This window comes from Hemicordylus capensis, chromosome 5, assembly GCF_027244095.1.
Source record: "Hemicordylus capensis ecotype Gifberg chromosome 5, rHemCap1.1.pri, whole genome shotgun sequence".
Lineage (NCBI taxonomy): Eukaryota > Metazoa > Chordata > Lepidosauria > Squamata > Cordylidae > Hemicordylus > Hemicordylus capensis.
The window spans coordinates 4,512,237-4,534,119 of NC_069661.1; the positions used below are offsets into that span (position 1 = coordinate 4,512,237).

The window sequence follows — 21,883 nt, forward strand, 5'->3', positions numbered from 1 at the left end:
CAGGTTCACTTTTAAATTGAATGCATGCACAGTCAGTCACACAAAACCATCTTCCGGGTCCAATTCAGAGTGCTGGTTCTCACCTTTAAAACCCTTCAGGGCTTAGCACCCGCTTACCTTCAGGACCGCCTCTCCCGGCCAGTTCTGTCCCATCCTGTGAGATCTTCTCAGGTTCCCCTTCTCTCAGCCCCTGTTTTCAGAGAGGTCTGTAGTACTAGGGCCCGTGGAAGGGCTCTCTCTGTTGCCACCCCTTCACTTTAGAATTCTCTTCCCCCCTAGATTCGGTCTGCCTCCTCCCTTTCAGCCTTTAAGATCTTATTGAAGACGTTTCTTTTCCGCCAGGTGTTTGCCCTTTAAATCTCTCTCTCTGTGTCTCTCTCTCTCTCTCTCTTTTAAAATTTTAAATCTCAGATGCTGTTCTTGTCTGTGCACTGCCCTGAGTCTGTGGATTGGGCGGTATATTAAATCTCTTAATAATGTACGTGCGACACAGACCTCTAGATATACACGCGAACAGCCTAAACGTCTGAACAGAGCTCAGGTTATCCGCTCGCCTGAAGCTGGTTTGCAAGCCACAACTTGGGAAAGCCGTGCTTTCCCGTTGCATCTAAATCAGCCCACAGAAGGAGCCACTTTGGCTGCAGATGATGATGGGAGTGGTAGTCCAACAACATCTGGGGACCCACGTTTGAGGACCCCTGTATTGCAAGAGAGAAAATCTCCACTTTTTAACATGATGCATCTTTGGGGTCCCCCACCACCACCACCACACACACACTTTTTAACATGATGTATCTTTGGTCTCAGGCTACAACAGCATGTGTACGGGGGGCTTTTTGCACTAATTGTTTCTCTAAAAGCGTACACTGGCACTGCTCTGTAAATAGTAATATACACCCTCCAGCAGTCTGCACAGGACAAACAGGGTCAGCCTCCGAGCCTGAGAAGATTCCACTTCAACGCCAAATAGAAGCAGGGCTGGTCCCAGGTTTGTGTAGGGCCCCTGGCCAAATTGGGGGAGGGGTGCGAAGGGGAGCAGCTGTGCCAGCAGTCACCTTCTTTTTCCGACAGTACAGTGCTCCCAACATTGGGTCATTGGATGCAGAAGCAAGGGGCCACCACTGCAGACAAGGCAAGGGCCCACAAAGGCTTGTGGGAGACTTCCTTTGGTGGTGGGAGGAGCTTAGAATACTTCCCCGCAGCGACACCATCTTTTTTCCATCACAGCCTCAGGGGTGGCCGTGGGCCCTCCTTGATGGTCCTGGGCTCTCAGTCAGCCTCCAAGTTGCCCAACCCACTACGCTGGCCCTGCACTGGGCTGTGGCATTTCTCCAAAGCAATGCCATCTGGCTTGAAGCTGGTTGGTACAAACATCTGAATCAGCTCTCAGAGCCCCCTGTTTTGGAGTACCACCTGGGGATTCTCAGGAAAAGCAGGGAACGACGGGGACCTCACGGACCATGGTCTACCATGGACCATGACCAATGTTCCTCACGGACCATGGACCATGGACCATGAGTACCCAGAATGTTGGGGGCAATATGCTAAATCATTGTAAACCGCTTAGAGAGCTCCGGCTATAGAGCGGTATATAAATGTAAGTGCTAGTGCTATTGCTACCTGGAACACAAATCATGGATATGAAGTCGTAGTGGATTAAAGCCTTTGTCTCACAGCAAGCTCAACTGAGGGAAAGGAAAGCTGAATCATCCCTGCTGAGCTGCCTGGCTAGGCTTCTCCTAAAACCATTCTGTATTATCGGTAGGCTCAAAAGGCAGCTGCCACCACCCCTTTTGGCTACAGAAACTACAGGCTGCTTATCTGTAACTCTGGTTCTTCTAGTGGTCATTTGTGCTTTTACACCAATGGGCAATGTGCCTGCACAGAGACCTCGTCGGAACCTAACAAGCTCAGTTTCTCCCGATTCAATTCTCCCGCCCCAGTCGTTATATGCCACTCCACATCCCCTCAGTCACGGAGTCCGCCTTTAGCAGACCCAGCAGGGAGGACCGGAGGGCGTGTAAAAGGACAGATGACCACTAGAAGAGCCAATTTCACATTTGAGTGCTTTAAGGACTCTTGGATGGATGCCATCTGGCCCTGGCGATTTGCTAGTTTTTAATTTTTTCAGACAGTTTAGAAAATCATGAGGCGATTCTCACGATCAGCCGAAATCGGGCTAAGGGAGCCTAGCCAGATTGCGACCGAGCGTGATAACCACCGGGCTCACAGCTGAGCCGGTTTCTCCAAATCAGGTGACCCGCTGGAATACCCCTCCCCTTAGACGAGGTTAGCGGAGCGAGCGCTCCACTAACCCCATATATTTGATCATGTATTGCCACGATGCAGCTCTGCACCGCAGCAAAACATGAGGAGACCCCCGCCGGGAGGCTGAAACAAGACTCCCAGCCCTGAGGGTTACTCCAGGATGCCCTGCGCACTCACGTGGGGCATCCTGGACCTTCCAGGGGCCACACGCCCCCTGGATCCCCACAGCCCCGGCTGTGAGAACTAAGCCCGCCATCCCTGCTAACCCGCTTTTGGTGAGTCTCACTGATCATGAGACTCACCTCCATCTCTTGTCACTTCTATCTGACTCAGTTCTTTAGCCTCCGTCCCCAAAAAGCCGGGTTCAGGAACAGGTATATACTCAGTATCCTCTGCGGTGAAGACAGACTCAAAGAACTCATTCAGCTTCTCTGCAACCTTCATATCCTCCTTAATAATCCCTTTCACTCCCTCATTGTCTAATGGTCCAACCGCCTCCCTGGCAGATTTCCTGCTTCTGATGTATTTAAAGACGTTTTTGTTATTCCCCTTGATGCTTTTAGCTAAATGTTCCTCGAACTCTCCATTTATACCTACCCTCCCTTATTGTCTCCTTGCATTTCTTTTGCCAAAGTTTGGGTTCCTTTCTGATCTCTTCATTTGGGCAAGCCTTCCAATTTCAGAAGGAAGTCTTCTTCTCCTTTATGGCTTCCTTGACAGTACCTGTTAGCCATGCTGGCATCCTCCAGGTCTTGATAGTACATTTCCTCCTTTTCAGTATACATTCTAACTGGGCTTCTAGTATCGTGGTTTTAAGTAAACTCCATGCATTCTGGAGTGAAGTGACTCTCCTGATTTTCCCTTTCAACTGTCTTTTCACCATACTCCTCATTTTGAAGAAGTTTCCTCTTCTGAGTCTGTGTTAGACTTCTTGGTGATTCTCTCCCCACATGTATGCTGAATCTGATCGCACTATGGGCACTGTTCCCAGAAGGGTCCTTGATACTGACATAACCCCTGCTAACTGGGCAAAGAGGCACCTTTTAACATGGTGATTCTCTTTATTTAGCAGGGGGAGAGTAACTGGCCCTATTCACCCCCAGCATAGTACCTCCAGTGGCTGTTGCTGATGTCTATCTTGTGTTCTTTTAGATTGTGAGCCCTTTGGGGACAGGGAACCATCTTATTTACTTATTATTTCTGCATGTAAACCGCCCTGAGCCATTTTTGGAAGGGTGGTATAGAAAAACAAACAAACAAACAACCTACGCACCAGTTCCTGGGTGCTACTCAGGATTAAGTCCAAGGTCACCTTCTCTCTGGTTGGTTCCAAGACCAACTGTTCTAGGGCACAGTCATTCAGCATATCTAGAAATCTGACCTCTTTGTCTTTACCTGACTGGGAATTTCCCCAGTCTACAGGTGAAACTCGGAAAATTAGAATATCGTGCAAAAGTCCATTAATTTCAGTAATGCAAATTAAAAGGTGAAACTGATATATGAGACAGACGCATTACATGCAAAGCGAGATAAGTCAAGCCTTAATTTGTTATAATTGTGATGATCATGGCGTACAGCTCATGAAAACCCCAAATCCACAATCTCAGAAAATTAGAATATTACATGGAACCAAGAAGACAAGGATTGAAGAATAGAACAATATTGGACCTCTGAAAAGTATACAGTGTACTGTGCTTGATTGGCCAGCAAACTCGCCTGACCTGACCCCATAGAGAATCTATGGGGCATTGCCAAGAGAAGGATGAGAGACATGAGACCAAACAATACAGAATTGCTGAAGGCCGCTAATGAAGCATCCTGGTCTTCCATAATACCTCAGCAGTGCCACAGGCTGATAGCATCCATGCCACACCGCATTGAGGCAGTAATTGCTGCAAAAGGGGCCCAAACCAAGTACTGAATACATATGCATGCTTATACTTTTCAGAGGTCCTATATTGTTCTATTCTTCAATCCTTTTCTTGGTTCCATGTAATATTCTAATTTTCTGAGATTGTGGATTTGGGGTTTTCATGAGCTGTACGCCATGATCATCACAATTATAACAAATTAAGGCTTGACTTATCTCGCTTTGCATGTAATGCGTCTGTCTCATATATCAGTTTCACCTTTCAATTTGCATTACTGAAATTAATGGACTTTTGCACGATATTCTAATTTTCTGAGTTTCACCGGTATGTGTGGGTAATTGATGTCACCCATTATTACAGCCCTGCCTCTCCTTGACGCCTCCCTGATTTCCTGCCGCAACACCCAGTCACTGTTTTGATCGGGAGGGCGATAGCACGTCCCTAGCAGCACATTCCCTTTCAGGCCTTGTATTGTCACCCACAGGGTTTCAGTGGAGGACTCCAGTCCTCCTAGGTTTTCTAGCTTGTTAGGTTCTATCCCTTCTTTAACATACAGTGCTACTCCACCTCCAAGGCACCCCTCCATGTCCTTTCTATAGAGAGGTGTCCCACTGGTTCTCACAGTTCCACCATGTTTCTGTTATGCCCACTATATCTATTTCTGTGTTAGCTACCAAGCACTCCAGCTCACCCATCTTGGCTCAGAGGCTTATCTGGATCTCTTATCTGCTATCTTTCTTTTAGCTCTTTGATCTCTTTGACCAGCTAGAACAGCCTTCTGTCTGAACTTGATGTGGTTCTGCTCTGTCCCCTTCTTGTTTTATCTGAATCTTTTACACCCTCGCACCTTAAGGGATGGCACTTGCCGAATTTGATACTATCCAGCTCCTGTTGGCTATTCCTCAGGTGTCATTTGAAAAGCTGCTCTGTGAACTTTTTGATTTTAAGCGCCAGCTTAAAATCACATCTTGCACTTCTGCTATCAGGATCTTTTATCTTTTAATCTCATCTTGAAAAAACAAATTATCTTCATGTTGGAGTCACCATATTACACAACATCTTCACTGTCCACATATCTGGCTATCAAACCCTATCCTGGAACAAACTGGTTAGTCTTTAAGATAAACACATACCTTAGCAGGCAGTAAGTAAGGCACACTAAACACTGAGGAACTTACTTCTGAGTAAAGAAGCACAGAAGTGAGCTGCAACAGTCTCTCATTTCTAGGCCAAAAAAGATCTTTCAACAGCTGAAGAAATGCAACACCATTACTGGGACCAGCTTAAAAAGTCACAGTGGGTTGGTCTGGATAACAACTTACCAGTACATGAGTTTAAAAAGGAGGTGCCTTGTGATATCTTCCATGGATGTTCTGACACTCTCCTGACACATCCTTTTGTCACATTGGGGTGGGCTGTTTATCCAAGTGGCCACTGTGCAAACAGTCTACCTCCACGCAATAAAGGGGCATACCAGGAGGGCACTGGACATCCATGAAAGATGTCATGATGGGGCCCCTCTCAGTCTGTCTCTTGCCAATCATATGGGCTAGTAAAGTGTCATCCAAAGCAGCTCTCTGTAAGCAAGCTTTCAAGTTTCTCAGAATTTCTCCTTAGGTTGGGGATTAGACAAAGAAAGATGAAAAGGAGATGTTGCTGATAAAAGAACTTTGTGACAGCCTCATGTGAAATGTGGGTCAGAGTTAAGCCAGTGATCAAAAACATTCTTTGCTGCTTTTTTACGTTAGAGCCTGGTATCTTTTGCACTGGGCACAAACTAAGTTCATTGTGGGTCAGCCATGCGTCTCTTGAATTGCCACCTTAAAGCGGCAATACAGCACAGGGGGCTCCCAGCATGCTCATTATCGGCCACATGTGCCTCTCTTCTGCTTCTTGTTTGTTTAACGTCCATTTGGAGGAAGAGCAGCTGCAAAATAAGCTAAAGTCATCTGAGGCTGCATTAACAAGAGCACAGCGTCCAGATGACAGGGAGTAAACATTCCACTTTGTTCCGATCCTCACTTGGAATGCTGCGTCCAGTTCTGGGCCCCACATTTTAAGGATGAGGTTGATAAACTGGAACAGTTCAGAGGAGGGCAGCCAAGGAGGCCAGAAGTCTAGAAATGAAGGCCTGTGATGAATGACTTGGGAGCTGGGTGTGTTTAGCCTGGAGAAGAGAAGACTAAGGGGAAACAATAGGACCGCCATCTTCAAATCCCGGAAGGGCCGTCACACAGAAGAGAGAGAGAGCACGGACTTGCTCTCTGCTGCTCTGCAGGGCAGGACTAGAACCCAGGGCCTGAAACTGCAAGCAAGTAGATTAAAGTTTGGCATTAGGAAGAAGCTTCTGCCCCTAAGAGCTGTTTGGCAGTGGAACAGCCTGCCTCATGCAGTGGGGGGCTCTCCTTTGCTGGAGGTTTCCAAACAGAAGCTGCAGGGCCATCCGTCTGAGATGCCGTAGGAGATCCCTGTGCTGAGCAGGGGACTGGACCAGGAGACCAAGATCCATTCCAACTCTAAACATCTAGGATTTTCAGATTTATTCTAATAAAGGAATGGTGCTACTGCTCCTGTTTAGATTTCTTCCTAATGAGCCAACATGGCTACCAGACTAGCAAGGGCAGAGTTCAAACGGGGCCACAGCTCTGCAGAACCTGTTTCCTGGTCTGGACCATCAAACAAGGATGGCATATCATTATGTCCCATCACTTACTTTAGGCAGAGCTCCATAACACCCATAGTGGAGGAGCAATATTTCAATATATTTTAAGGAAAATGCATCTAAAACATTTTACACTTAGATACAATTTATTATTGGGGTTTTTACACACACACACACACACACACACACACACACACACACACACACACACTCCTGGAGGCAGTGTTCCTGCTAACAGGGATTCCCAGATGTTGTGATTACAACTCCCAGATTCCCCAGCTGCAATGGCTTTTGCTTGGGGTTTGTGGGAGTTGTAGTCAACAACATCAGGGAATCCCTGTTAAAGGAAACAAGGCCTGGAGGCTATTGTTTTTAAATGCCACCATCACCATGTATATATGCAAGAGGCAAATCTCTGCCCTGTGGGGGTTACAATCCAAATGACAGCAAGGGAAAGGGAAGGGGCAACTCTTTATTTAGAGCATCTGTGAGTGATTTACATTAGAACAACACAGATTAGAAACAAAGTTAAAACATTAAAACATTACAACTGTTTAAAACAATAATAGATTCTATAATTATAACATATAATTCTATAATTAAAAGCTTCCCTTTTAAAAGATGCCAGAGATGGGGAGGCGCTTATTTCGGAAGGGAGCCCATCCCAAAGTCTTGGAGTGTCAACTAGAGACTAATATAGAGGCTAATGCAGTGAGTGTAGTTTCATTTCACCTGGGGCTAGGGGTTAATATCATACAGCATTGTTTTGCTGCCCAGGCCTTTCTGTTCCCTTCAATGACTCTGTCTGACACATGAAACTCCCTCTCTGAAGTTCTCCAGCTGTTCTTGAACTGTATCTCCCACCATCCCCAGCCACAATACACATGAACTGTAGTCCCCAAAACAGCTAGAGAGCCTCAAGTTGACCACCCCAGATGTAAGCGGACAGTGCCACCTCCTCTGCCCCCCAGTTCAAAACCCTCCCACCCTCTCCCTGCAAGATCTTGGGCTTTCCCCCTTGATCCTCATCCCCAACAATAACAAAGCTTGGCACATAGGAAGCTGCCTTCAGTAGAGTCTGGACTTTAGCTAAGAACTGTCTATGCTGACTTGTTAAGACACAAAAGGTCTATTAGAGCTTTTATTAGAGACACAAAATGGTCTATGAGAGCATATCCAACTCTTGGCTACTAGACTCACAGAGCGGGATCTTACGCCACAGGAAATGGCTTCCACAGCAGTTTATTGCATTGCATCAAATGATTACATATGTAAGGGCACAGCCACTCTCTAGATGCACTTGTAATCTTATCCAAGCGTGTGCACACACATTCATTCTATTTAACTGTTCACAGAACCTATCATTATCCACTCACATAGGTATATGCTAGTCTTACATCAGGCAGCAGCAATATAAGAAGTTGCTGAAATGTGCCGTTGAGTCGGTGTCAACTCCTGGCGACCACAGAGCCCTGTGGTTGTCTTTGGTAGAATACAGGAGGGGTTTACCACTGCCATCTCCCACGCAATATGAGATGATGCCTTTCAGCATCTTCCTAGATCGCTGCTGCCCGATATAGGTGTTTCCCATAGTCTGGGAAATATACCAGCGGGGAATCAAACTGGCAACCTCTGGCTTGCTAAGTCAAGTCTACATTACCTGAGCTAAACTAAGCTGTCGACTAGAAACACAGCATCAAGCTTGTGATCTTTTGGCTCTAGGAAAAGAGTGAGTCTTTGGCAGGACCATATCTATCTATCTATCTATCTATCTATCTATCATGTCTCTATACCTCCTGAAAGAGACATCTCTAGGCAGTATACAAAGTTATAACAAATGTAAGAGCAATGTAAAACAATATTCATAGAACAGATAAAACAATCTCAGTGAATAAAAACATAAAAAATTTAAATTTCAGTTAAAAGCCTGGGAAAACAGGTACGTCTTGAGGGTCTTCCTAAAAGCAAGCAGAGGATAAGCTCTTATTTCAACAGGGAGTATATTGCAGAGCCCCAAGACAGCCAGAGAAAGCCCAACCCTGAGGCGCCACAAAATGAGTTGGCAGCATCTCTAACCAGACCTCTCCAAATGATCTTACTAGGAGACAGGGCTCATGACAAAGACCACCCTGGACACATATGGACTTCAAGCAGATCATGGTCTTGTTCTTCTGGAAGCAAAAGTCTCATCCTTTATAGCAGGGGTTCTCATCACTTGGAAGACGTTGCTGGACGACAAACAAGGGCCATTATGACTGAGGGTGATGGGAACTGTAATCCAACCACACCTGAGGACCCCAGTGATGGGAACCCCTGCTATAAAGGACCCAGTCCTTGTGTCAAATGGTCACTGGTCCAAAACATCACTCCATAGTGCTCCCACCCTAGACCATCTTCACTATTTTTCAAGTGAGAGCCACTCTGGCAAAAAAACAACCAACCAACAAAAAAACACCTTCCATGCGAGAGCCATTTCCCACTGCTCTGATCTCTGCGCAATACTGTACTTTTCTCGGAGCTGGGACGACCCTTAAAGAGAGACAGAGCTCCTTCTTAAGAGCTCTAGGAGGAAAGCCCCAGGAAGGACTACACTTCCCAGTACTCCGTGCACACTTTCCAAGATGGCGCAGTGGCTCAAGGGGGCTCCATTTCCCTTAAGGGAGCCCCTCCAGTGTTGGGCAAAGCCTAGCACTGCACAGTGAGAATGGTCACCTCCACCTGATGCCAGTAAGAATTCATACAAGTATTTAGCTTTGGTTGAAGTTTTGCACACGCCCAATCAACAATTGGTCAGGGAGCCACACTTAGGTCTGACAGCAGCTGCCACTGTCTCCTGGGCCGTTCCGTGAGGAACACGGCCCCAGCCCACACAGCCACTGCAAAACCTGTTCATGCTCTGCGTTCGTGACCGCTGCACGACTCCATTCCAATCCTGTATGTCCAACCTACCTCCGATCATCTTCCTTCCCCACACTTGTTTGCTCCCATCTTTTAGCCTAATATTCCACACAAAGACACTGTATATATTTAATTCACACCCCTAATTAGATACTGTTTTGTGTTTTTAACAGGGTGGATTTGATTTAAATCAAACTGATTTAAATCACGATTTAAATCACGATTTAAATCACTAGCAGGGTGGATAAAAATCAAAAAAATCCAATTTAAATCAAAAAAATCCAATTTAAATCAAAAAAATCCAATTTAAATAAAAAATCAGATTTTTTTGATTTAAATCGGATTTTTTTTTATTTAAATAGGATTTTTTTGATTTAAATAGGATTTTTATTATTTTTATCCACCCTGCTAGTGATTTAAATCATGATTTAAATCAGTTTGATTTAAATCAAATCCACCCTGGTTTTTAACAATTTTAACATTTTAAATTTTAAATCATTGTAATGTTTTAACCTTTTTATTTGTTTTGTTGTATATCGCCCAGAGACTTACATTTTGGGTGGTATACAAATGTGTTAAATAATAAATAAATAAAATACATGTTTCCAAGCAACTGCTTCAGTAGGTACGTTCCATCTACAAAACACCATCCCTGGGCTCTGCTTACACGTTCAATGCTTCTGCGGGGCAACTTTTGGCCATTTCTAAGTGAAGCATGGCCATCTTTAGTGGCCATCACCTCTCACGGGCTACAGACTAGCATCGCCTCTCCAGCGCTTAGGGTCTTTCAAAACCTTTCCTCAAAACACCAAGGATGGAATCTGGGACCCTCTGCATGCAAAGCACATGCATGCAAAGTCACTGAGCTACAGCCCATTCCTTTAAGCGCAAACAACTTTTCCACCTTCTTCCTCACTCCTCTCATTTGCCACCTTGAAAGAAGTGGTTCTTTCTATGACTCAGTAGGCTTTTGTGGGACCAAATCCCAGAAGCCACTTAAAACATTTTCCTAGAATAATTAAGGCATACGAATTATGAACTGGTAGCAGGAAGTGAGGAAAGTATTGTGTTCTAGGGGAAACAGACAATGCACTTGTCATTTAGAATGCCTATGAGGAAGACTGCTGCTATCAATCTACCCAGTATTTCCTAGTTCAGGGGGTCACAACCTTGGGGTCCCCAGCTGTTGCTGGCCTGCAAATCCCATTCATTTCCCTCCCAAATGAGCCTAAACTCTCTCAACTTACACCCCTAAAAGAAAACGGTATTTATCCTTCTGGCAGCCTGAGGAGTTCCAAGCTTCTCCAAAGAGATTCAGGAAACCTCTTCTTTGGTAAAATAACAAACTAAGTGAAGAACTAGAGAATCTACAGCTAAATCTACAGAATTCTACAGCTCAGAGACGCAAAGTTTGGGCGAAATATTTTTTAAAAATAAATAAAATAATTTGTGTATAGCTGATTACAAAGGAATACAACTGGTCAGAGATAAAAACTGATTATAGATAGAGATAACATAGAAATGTTGGAATATAGCAGTATAATAGTAACATGTTTATAAAGTAATATATAAGAGAGAGAGAGGTGATTTTGAGAGGGAATCCGAGTGGCAGAAGTCCCAGAAAGGTAACAATAGAATAGAAAGAAGCAAAGGAACATTTCTTCTTTTAAAGAAATGTTCTTTTCTTCTACCTGTCTACTTTATGCTCCCAAAACCAAACCTCTTCCTTACTTCATCCGACAAGATTGCCTAAGGTTCCCATTGGCTCTTTGGGTTTCCTATTTCCAAATAGATTATACACCAATTAATCTCCTTTGATCCATGTAACTTGGACCCTATCAATAATTCATTTTCCATTTTCTTCCAGACTGTGGGCTTATCAACACTGAACTCCATCAGTTTGCTGTCACCAGAAGGGCTCCTGGCCTCTTTCTCCTCCTAATTCAAGAAGGAGCACAGGTACCAGGCACCGAGATTGACAAGATGCAGATGGAATGAGCCCTCCAGTTTACACATTCCAAGGCCTGTGACCTCAAGATCCATTAGCAGGACTATCTACAAGCATTCTTTGATTATGTGGGATCCAGCCTCCCAGCTCTGATGATCTGAGACAGGAGCCCCCTCCAAGGCATTCCATTCAAGAGTCAACATAAATAGTATTAATCTCCCATACAGCACAGCAAAATACTCATTATTTCTGTTCCTGTACTGTGTTTTGTATTTTTGAAACCTTTGGCCACAAGTAAACCTGGTCTTGTCTCATAAGAACATAAGAACAGCCCTGCTGGATCAGGCCCAAGGCCCATCTAATCTAGCATCCTGTTTCTCACAGTGGCCCACCAGATGCTGCTGGAAGCCACAGGCAGGAGTTGAGGGCATGCCCTCTCTCCTGCCATTACTCCCCTGCAACTGGTTCTCAGAGCCATCCTGCCTTTTGAGACTGGAGGTGGCCCACAGCCCTCTGACTAGTAGCCATTGATGGACCTCTCCTCCATGAAGTTATCCAAACCCCTCTTCAAGCCATCCAGGTTGTTGGCTGTCTCTACGTCCTGGGGCAGAGAGTTCCACAATTGGATCACGCGTTGTGTGAAAAAGTACTTCCGTTTGTTGGTCCTAGACCTCCTGGCAATCAATTTCATGGAGTGACCCCTGGTTCTAGTGTTGTGTGAGAAGGAAAAGAATTTATCTCTCTCCAAATTCTCCAAACAATGCATGATTTCATGTCTCCCTGCAGCTGTCTTTTTTCTAAGCTAAAAAGCCCCAGGTGTTGTAGTCTTGCCTCATAAGAAAGGTGCTCTAGGCCCCTGGTCATCTTGGTTGCCCTCTTCTGCACCTTTTCCAGTTCAACAATGTCCTTTTTAAGATGTGGTGACCAGAATTGTACACAGTACTCCAAGTGTGGTCGCACCATAGTTTTGTATAAGGGCATTATAATATTAGCAGTTTTATTTTCAATCCCCTTCCTAATGATCCCTAGCATTGAAATTGCCTTTTTCACAGCTGCCGCACATTGAGTCGACACTTTCAACGATCTGTCCACCACAACCCCAAGATCCCTCTCCTGGTCCGTCACCGACAGCTCGGATCCCATCAGCGTATATTTGAAGTTGGGGTTTTTCGTCCCAGTGTGCATCACTTTACACTTGTTAACACTGAACCACATTTGCCATTTTTGTCGCCCACTCCCCCAGTTTGGAGAGATCCTTTTGGAGCTGCTCACAATCCGTTTCGGATTTCACTACCCGGAAGAGTTTGGTATCATCTGCAAATTTGGCCACACCGCTGCTTACCCCTGCTTCTAGATCATTTATGAATAAATTAAAAAGCACCGGTCCCAGTACAGATCCCTGGGGGACCCCACTTCTTATTTCCCTCCATTGTGAAAACTCTCCATTGATACCTACCCTCTGTTTCCTGTCTTTCAACCAGTTAGCAATCCACACATGTACTTGTCCCTTTATCCCATGACAGCTATGTTTCCTCAGGAGTCTTTGATGAGGAACTTTGTCAAAAGCTTTTTGGAAGTCCAGGTATACTATGTCAACTGGATCACCTTGATCCACACACTCGTTGACACTCTCAAAGAAGTCCAAAAGGTTGGTGAGGCAAGATTTACTTTTGCAGAAGCCATGCTGGCTCACTCCCAGCAGGGCCTGTTCTTCTAGGTGCTTTACAATTTTATCCCTGAGGATGCTTTCCATCAATTTGCCTGGAATGGACGTTAGGCTAACTAGCCTGTAATTTCCCGAATCGCCCCTGGGTCCCTTTTTGAAAATGGGTGTTACATTTGCTACTCTCCAGTCCTTTGGTACAGAGCCCGATTTCAGGGATAAGTTGAAAATTTTAGCAAGGAGGTCAGCAATTTCACATTTGAGTTCTTTGAGAACTCTTGGATGGATGCCGTCCGGCCCTGGTGATTTGTTAGCTTTCAGTTTTTCCAGACAGTTTAGTACATCATCCCTTGTCACTACTATCTGACTCAGCTCTCTAGTCTCCATCCCTGAAAAGCCTGGTTCAGGAACAGGTATATGCTCAGTATCCTCTGCTGTGAAGACAGATGCAAAGAACTCATTTAGCTTCTCTGCAACCTCCATATCCTCCTTAATAATCCCTTTCACTCCCTCATTGTCTAATGGCCCAATCGCCTCCCTGGCAGGTTTCCTGCTTCTGATGTACTTAAAGAAGTTTTTATTATTCCCCTTGATACTTTTGGCTAAATGTTCCTCAAACTCTCTTTTTGCCTCCCTTATTGTCAGCTTGCATTTTTTTGCCAGAGTTTGTGTTCCTTTCTGTTCTCTTCATTTGGACAGGCCTTCCAATTTCGGAAGGAAATCTTCTTCCCTTTTATGGCTTCTTTCACTCTACTGTATTTTATTTGTGTGTCTCAGTTATTTTAGTCCCACCTCACGCCTATGTCTACCTTTTTACCACACTGCTAAGCACTGTTCCCTCTAAGGCGTGCGCATGTGCGCACACTCACAAGTTTTTTAATGTCCGCTCAGTTAGTTTTAGATCCAACTCAGGTCGAATCAGGAAGGCCTCATTCTAAATGCATGTATGCACATGCTGCCTTGATGCTGCCGCCCAGAACAAAACTCAGTTTTCTAAATGGAGGGAAGTAAGAAGTGCCCCCCCCGGGGTTCTGTACTGGGACTAGTTCTTTTCAATTTATTCATAAAGGATCGAGAAGTTGGGGTAAGCAGCGAGGTGGCCAAATGTAAAAATAAAATAAATTTGCAGATGACACCAAATTTTTTAGGGTAGTGAAATCCAAGAGAGATTACAAGGAGCTCCAAAAGGATCTCTCCAAACTGGGTGTCGTCTGAGTGGGTGACAAAATGGAAAATGCAGTTAGGAACATAGGAACAAAGGACATTGCCTTGCCAAGTCAGGCCTTTGGTCCAGCTAGCATAGTATTGTCTACACTGACTGGCAGCAATTTCTCCAAGGTTACAGGCAAGAAGTCTGATGTAATCTGTTCAGGCTTGTCCAGGAAGTAAATCCTTTGCTGGGTAAGTCATTAAGGTTTGACTTTCCCCCTCACCCCATTCAAGTCTGTGGCGGGGGAAGCTGGTCTTGTGGTAGAAAGCATGAATGGTCCCCTTTGCTAAACAGGGTCTGCCCTGGTTTGCATTGGAATGGGAGACTACATACGAGTACTGTAAGATATTCTCCTTATGGGATAGGACCATAGCTCAGTAGAAGAGCACCTGCCTGCTTGCATGCAGAAGGTCCCAAGTTCCCTCCCTGGCAGCATCTTCAGAAAGAGCTAGGAAAGACTCCTGCCTGTTACCTTGGAGAAGCTGCTGCCAGTCTGTGTAGACAATCCCGAACTAGATGACCCTATGGTGCTGACTCATTTTGCCAGAAGTGTGACATCAGCTGGGGGAGCCAGCTAGTAGATTCTATTGCAGGGGCAGTGCCTAGTGATGGGATATTTCAAAACGCCTGGAAATTCAGTAATCCAAAAACCTTAGATTTAAGATGAACGTTAAGATGCTTTACATCAGGGGTTCTCAACGCTGGGTCTCCAGATGTTATTGGACTTCAACTCCCATAATCCCCTGCCCCAGTGGCCTTTGGTTGGGGGTTATGGGCGTTGAAGTCCAATAACATCTGGGGACCCAATGCTAAGAATCCCTGCTTTACATTTTCACTCGTGCTCTAAAAAGAATGGAAATTGAAAGTTATGGTGCCCATCTTAACTTCCGCGCCAGAGAAGCTGTGAAGACTTTGTAGTGTTATGGCGCAGGCCACTCATATTGGACCAGAACTCGTAGCCACACTGTTGCAAGGCACTGTTGCAAGACTTCCCTCCAGTGAAATGATCAACTTCTAGGAGACAAGCTGGAAGCTAATCCCTTACTTCCTATGACAGAAGGCTTATCATGCTGATGTCACCTATATTGTTCTGCCTTAGTCAAATGCATTGATGAACTAGCCTCAAGCATGTACCTCTTGGCTGTTACTTTAAACATTCTTTTTCTTAGAATCACACACTAAGTAGATGTGCGCAAGAAGTCACATATCTCACATATATCGCTTAGCTTCTTCCTTCTTTTGACTTTTTAACACTCTTTGGAGCAAGAAAGACAGACCAACCCCTTAAGAAATGCAGATGTTTGGAGAACAAAAGGAGCAGACTGCATCCTGACAACAAAAAGACCATATGCAGAGGAAGCTGCTCTGAACTGGTCTAACAAAGAAACAGTTTTGTCCTAAGAGGGAAGTGTTATGATAAGAGACTGCTGTCTTGAAAGAACTCCTAGTGCAGGTCTATGGGAGCCAGCTGCTATGAAATGAGGTCTCTGGACATGGGCACAGGGCAAATCAGCAGGCTTTGCCCAACCAGCAGATCTTTGCTCAAGAGTGATCCCAGAGTTTACTGCTCAAGCCGCGAGGCTAGAGCAGGAATTCTTTCCGTGGACAGGAACCGTCAGTGACCTCCGCTGCAAGTGAGAAGTCAAGACTACCCAGCCATGGTGCTCTCTCTCTCTCCGCTTTGCTCTGAGCATTTACCACCAGCCTGCCTGACGGCTTGAAGCCTGCATTGCTCCCAAGCCCCAGCAACAGACAAGTCCTTTGAAGGCTTCTCCGTGAACCTGGTGAGATGCCTATTCAAGCAGCCTGCTCCCTTCTTTCTTCTCTCTCTGCTTCTCTCCAAATGTTTTATTAGGATTTGTTAAATAGCTGTAATTACTGATTGCACACACATATGTTAGCTAGGCACACTGCACTACACTTTGAATCGGAAACATGTTTTTAATTTGAATGAACTGTTTGAATTTTATCCTGATGGGCAACTTTCTATAATAAAGCCCATTGAACTTTCTGAGTGTGTCTCCCTCTATCTCTGCTTGCGCGTCCAGATCCTATATGGTCACCATCTCCAAGAACCTATTCAGTTTGTGTATGGTATGACTTTGCCACTTTCCCTCTGAGCATATACAGAATGCAAAACCAGGTGTCATTCACAACAGTAGAGTTTGGTATATGATGGCAGCTTTGGAATAAAAACTCTTAGGGAAAAGAGAGAGGGGGAGACATTGGGAAAGCCAGTTATAAGTGAGCACAATCTGTGACACTGCACAACATCCTTACAGATCATGTGGCAGAATATCTGCTAAGGCATCAGCCTTAGGTTCCAATTTCCCCGGCTTTGTGGAGCTTGAGCCACATTGAAATAGCCTTCTGGTCTTAAATTGGCAGAGTTTTTTTAAATATCAGATATATTTCTAACGTAGCCACCACAAAGAAGCTCATTGTTAAATCCCCATCCCAAAGAGAGACAATTTTAATAGGTAGACATTCAACAGGCATAGCTTTCCCAAGCTGCCCCACAGCTCTTAAAAGCCAAAAAAGGCCCTGCCTTTGAGAGGGGGAGAGAGGTGGAAACCCCACCAGAGTGCATCAAAAGCAAAGATACTGCAAAGAAAGTGCCTGCAGGACCATGAGCTCCAGTTAGTGAAATTTGAGGTTGTATTAAAAATCACTGTTGATTCTGCAAGCCTCATAGCTGCCGGCAGCAGCTCTGCAGAAGGAACCCATGTGTAAGAAAGAGCAGATTATGGCTGCAGCTGGCAGCATCCATGCCCACCTATATCACCTCGCTCTGCCTGACACTGCCCCCTTCAGGGCTGGCACTGCTTCACCTAACTCAGGGGTTCTTAGATGTTGGACTCCAACCCCCATCATCCCCATCCACAATGGCTGGGCAGGATGGGAGTTGTAGTCCAACATGTGGGAGCCCAAACTTGGGAATGCCTGATGGAAATCATCCTAGTGCTCCAATTCTCACAACCCCTGGAGCACAACGTCTCCTGCCCACAGCTTGATCTCTACTCAATTTGGGTTTTCCTGCTTGTTCTAATCCCACCCGCAGAGGAAGAAAGGACCGTTTGCAGTTAGATGTTTTTAGAAATTCTCAGTTCACTTTTAGAATTTTTTCAAATGGCTTCATATTCATGCTCGCTAGGGGCCTAGGCAGTTGTCTTTCCAGCACCAGACAAAGACCTTTATAGTCACCCAGGCCTTCTCAATGACTTTAATAGCTACTCTGAATCTGTTATCTTAGCGGTTCCAAACTTGGGTCCCCAGATAGAGCTGGGCTACAACTTCCATCATCCTCAAAGGCCACTGGGACTAGGAACCCAAGGTTGGTTCCTGTGGTTCCAGGTTATAAAATAACCTGGGTTCTTTTATAATTGTGCTTTGTATTTATTGTAAGTAATATGCTTGATTCATTGTTATTTGGCAGGGGGTTATGCTATTATAAACTGCTTGCTTTGGATGTTCCCCCTGAAGAGAGATCAAGGTGGAAACCTTTTTTTAAAAAATTTAAATATGATTTTATACTTTATATAGTGGTTTTATTTCTGCACACCACTTTGGAAATGCTGTTGAAAGAAAGTAATGCCATTTCAAAAATAAAGTTATTCGGTGGCATTTCTTACAACAGCCCAAAAAGGTGGGTCCATGCTACATACTCTTATATTGCAGATACTAACAAGCAGACTAAATTACTCCTGAGCATTCCTACTGAACTTAGCTGTGCCAACATAATTTGTTCCATTAATTTGAATGGGACTACTCGGGAGTCATCTAGTCTGGCTGCCAGCCTCTAGGTCCGAGTCCATCCAGCGAGTTCAAGCCAGGCGTAACATTCAAGCCCGGGCCAACCAGCCCCCTTCCGCATTTGCCCCCAACTCACCAAAAGTTATCCTAGGATGCTGGACTTCCTCTCGCAAAACTCCTCCTCATTTCTGGGGGCTGCAGCACCTGGGTCTTACATTCTGACGCTCCAGGGGGAACGGGAGCCTGCCCGATCCTGCAGAATGCCACCGAGCAGGCTCAGCGCAGCCGCTGCCGCCTCCGATCTCCCGGGCTGCAGCGGGAAATGGGGAAAGCTGCTACAGGCAGCCTTGAGCGCCAAAGCCCGCAGGCAGCTGTAGCCGCGGGCAGGGCGCGGAGGGTTTCTCGCCGCCCCATTTGCTCCGCGCGCTGTCGCTCCGGGCGAGCCCAGCCTCTCTCTGCTGGGATTGGCAGGAAAGGGCGAGGGGGGCGGGAATAGAACGGGTCAGTTCCCTTTGAAGAAGCTTTGGCCATTTCCCGGGAAAAGGGGCTGGCGGGTCGCGGGGAGGAGACGCCGCCGCCAGCCCTCCCTCCCCCGAGGGCGCGGACAAGGCAGCCCCCCCCCCCCCGCTCCGCAGCTGCCCTCCTCCCCCTGATTGAGAAGTCCGATATGTGGGAGGGTACACAAGGGCGACTGCGTGAGGTGGGGGGAGTGCCCCCAAGGTGGCTGCCCCTCAAGCCGCCCCACATTTCTGTTTCAGAAATCCAAGAGGTAGGGTACCCCCGCCCACCCGCTCAGGAATGCATTTTGCCCCTTCGGAGACCCGCCTCCGCCCTCGGTGCCACCAGCGATCTCCTCGGAAGTCAAGCCTCACTGCAGTCAGCGGAAATCAGCCCGGGAGGCGACGCGATCCTGCATCCCACCACACTGACGTCCACTGGGCATACTCGCGAGCAAGCACGCGCAAGACTGCCCACTGCCCAGTCCTGCGGGGGCTTACTCGGAGGCCAGCGGGGCTGCCCTAGCCGCCGCCCCCCGCCCCTCAGCATCAACCCACTGACACCCACACACCCACACACACAAGTTGCTTTCAAAAGTCACCTGGAGACGCGCACTTATTCCTGGAGACCCAGCCAGGCCAGTGTCGGAGAGCTCGTCGCAACAACTTTTCTCTAATGCTCGTTTTGTTTTCAAAAAAATCCAACACACACACACACTCTGAGGCGGTGAAACAAAGAGCGCATCCAGGTTACTGCAAAGGGAAACCCTCCCGGCAGATAACAGAAACCGAAACTGCCACATTCCAGAGCTTTTCAGTTCGTTTCCCCACCCATTCAGATCCAGGCTCTGAAATGTGTCTGATGCAAACCGACACAGGTGGTCTGTCAAAAGGCTGCCACTTTTGACAGGGTGGGTCTGGCAGATAGTCAGTCGCCAGCGTGGTTTGGGGCTAGAGTGCTGGACTAGGACTGGGGAGACCCGAGTTCAGATCCCCATTCAGCCATGAAACTAGCTGGGTGACTCTGGGCCAGTCACTTCTCTCTCAGCCTAACCTGCTTCACAGGGTGGAGAAACTCAAGTATGTAGTACACCGCTCTGGGCTCCTTGGAGGAAGAGCGGGATATAAATGTAATCATCATCATCATCATCATCAGGGGACCCAGGTTTGAGAACCCTTGTCTTAAGACAACCCACACTGCAGCATAGCTGAGCTACAAATCAACAAGTTCTTGGTTTGGTTCAGATTCTGCACGGAATGGAATCATCTAGGTAGCCCTCAGCAAGCCACTCTCTCAACCTGAGCACAGCCCACCCACCCACCTGACATATGGGTATAATAATGCTGACCTACCTTACAGGGTGATTGTAAGGATTATGCCAGCTTAATGAGGTGAAGCACTTTGAGGGGACACAAAAGTGCATCAGTGATGCTCAGTGCTTATCTCTGCTCTGCAGGACATCCAAAGGTTGGCTTGCAACTTTTTGCAACTCCCCTCAGTTTGTGTTTAGCAAAAAGTTGCAAGCGAAACCTTGGATGTGCTGCAGAGCAGAGACAGGCTGCCTCCAGCAGAAGTGGCTGCTGTGTTCCTGGAACGTCTAGCTCAAATAAAGGAGTCCTTCTTGGAGACTCTAAATGTAATACTGTATTTACCTGAATCCAAGACTAGTCCCCCCCCCCATTTTTTGGTATTATAAATCAGGAGGTCATCTTAAGTTCAGAGTCCTGTTCCTTTTGAGTACATGCAGGTATAATCTGTATTTAACCTCTACTGTAAGGGGGCAGTCTTAAATTCAGAGTCTTATTTGATTCAGGTAAATACAATATAATTCATTATTCCTGGAGCAGGCCACCAGGATCTGGTAGTTCAGGCTAGTTAAGTAAAGGTCAAGTTGTGCTATCGAGTTGGTGTTGGCTCCTGCCCTCCACAGAGCCCTGTGGATGTCTTTGGTAGAATACAGAAAGGGTTGACCATTGCCTCCTCCCACACAGTATGAGATTATGCCTTTCAGCACCTTCCTGTATCGCTGCTGCCAGATATAGGTGTTTGTGAAACATACCAGAGGAGAATCGAACCGGCAACCTCTTGCTCCCTAGGCAGGTTATTTCCCCATTTCCCTGCGCCATTAGGTGGCTTCAGGCTAGTTAGTAAGCATTAATTGTCTCCTTTGCTATGCAGGGTCTGCCCTGATTTGCATTTGGATGGGAGACTATATGTGAACACTGTAAGGTAGTCCCCTTAGGGAATGGAAGAGCACCTGCATGCTTGCATGCAGAAGGTTCCAGGTTCCCTCCTCCCTGGCAGCATCTCCAGATAGGACAAGATTTTATTTTTTTTAATAGGACAAGATTTTTTTATTGAACCAACAAACTACCAAAGCATACAGTACGTTGATAGGGCTGAGAGAGACTCCTCCCTGCAACCTTGGAGAAACTGCTGCCAGTCTGTGTAGACAATACTGAGCCAGATGGACCAAGGGTCTAACTCGGTAGAAGGCAGCTTCCTATGTCCCTATTCTCACCACCCAGAATGGTGTGCTGGGCCTTGTGACATCCTGCAGTCGGTCATTTGAAGTTCTTCTCTATGCTCCCTTCAGCTAAAGCCAGTGGCTGGTCTCATATGCATGATATTTTTTTGTGTGAGAACAAATCCTCTGTGTGTGCCAGTGGGTCCCAGTGCATGAACATGGTGGTTCACTGGCTCATATGACGGTGTGGTATGATAGATTGGCCACCTTGGCAAAAGCATCAAGTGTGTGTCCTATTTTAGTGGTTCCCAGCCATGCTCCCCACTGCCAGATATTGTTGGACTGCAGCCTCATCAATATCTGGGGGTTGGAGGCTGGGAACCCCTGATCTAGGAAGCTGCCATATACTGAGTCAGACCACTGGTACATCTAGCTCATTATTGTCTACACACAGACTGGCAGCGGCTTCTCCAAGGTTGCAGGCAGGAATCTCTCTCAGCCCTATCTTGGAGATGCTGCCAGGGAGGGAACTTGGAACCTTCTGCTCTTCCCAGAGCGGCTCCATCCGCTGAGGGGAATATCTTACAGCACTCACACTTCTAGTCTCCCATTCATATGCAACCAGGGCAGACCCTGCTTAGCTAA

The 21,883-nt window shown here is 46.3% G+C and overlaps 1 protein-coding gene across 4 annotated transcripts in view; it reads right to left on the bottom strand.

The window, feature by feature from the left end:
* Nucleotides 1-19,466, bottom strand: part of LOC128325635 (PC-esterase domain-containing protein 1B-like) — a 75,870-nt gene extending 56,404 nt beyond the window's left edge. For 2 of the 4 annotated variants that reach the window (XM_053251235.1, XM_053251232.1), the window contains exon 1: nt 18,410-18,620. The gene's annotated coding sequence lies outside the window, so the exon portion shown is untranslated. Of the gene's footprint in view, nt 1-117; nt 191-18,409; nt 18,621-19,372 lie in introns of those variants that run through there. The other 2 variants (XM_053251233.1, XM_053251234.1) reach the window with 2 other exon arrangements.
* Nucleotides 19,467-21,883: the final 2,417 nt, after the last annotated feature.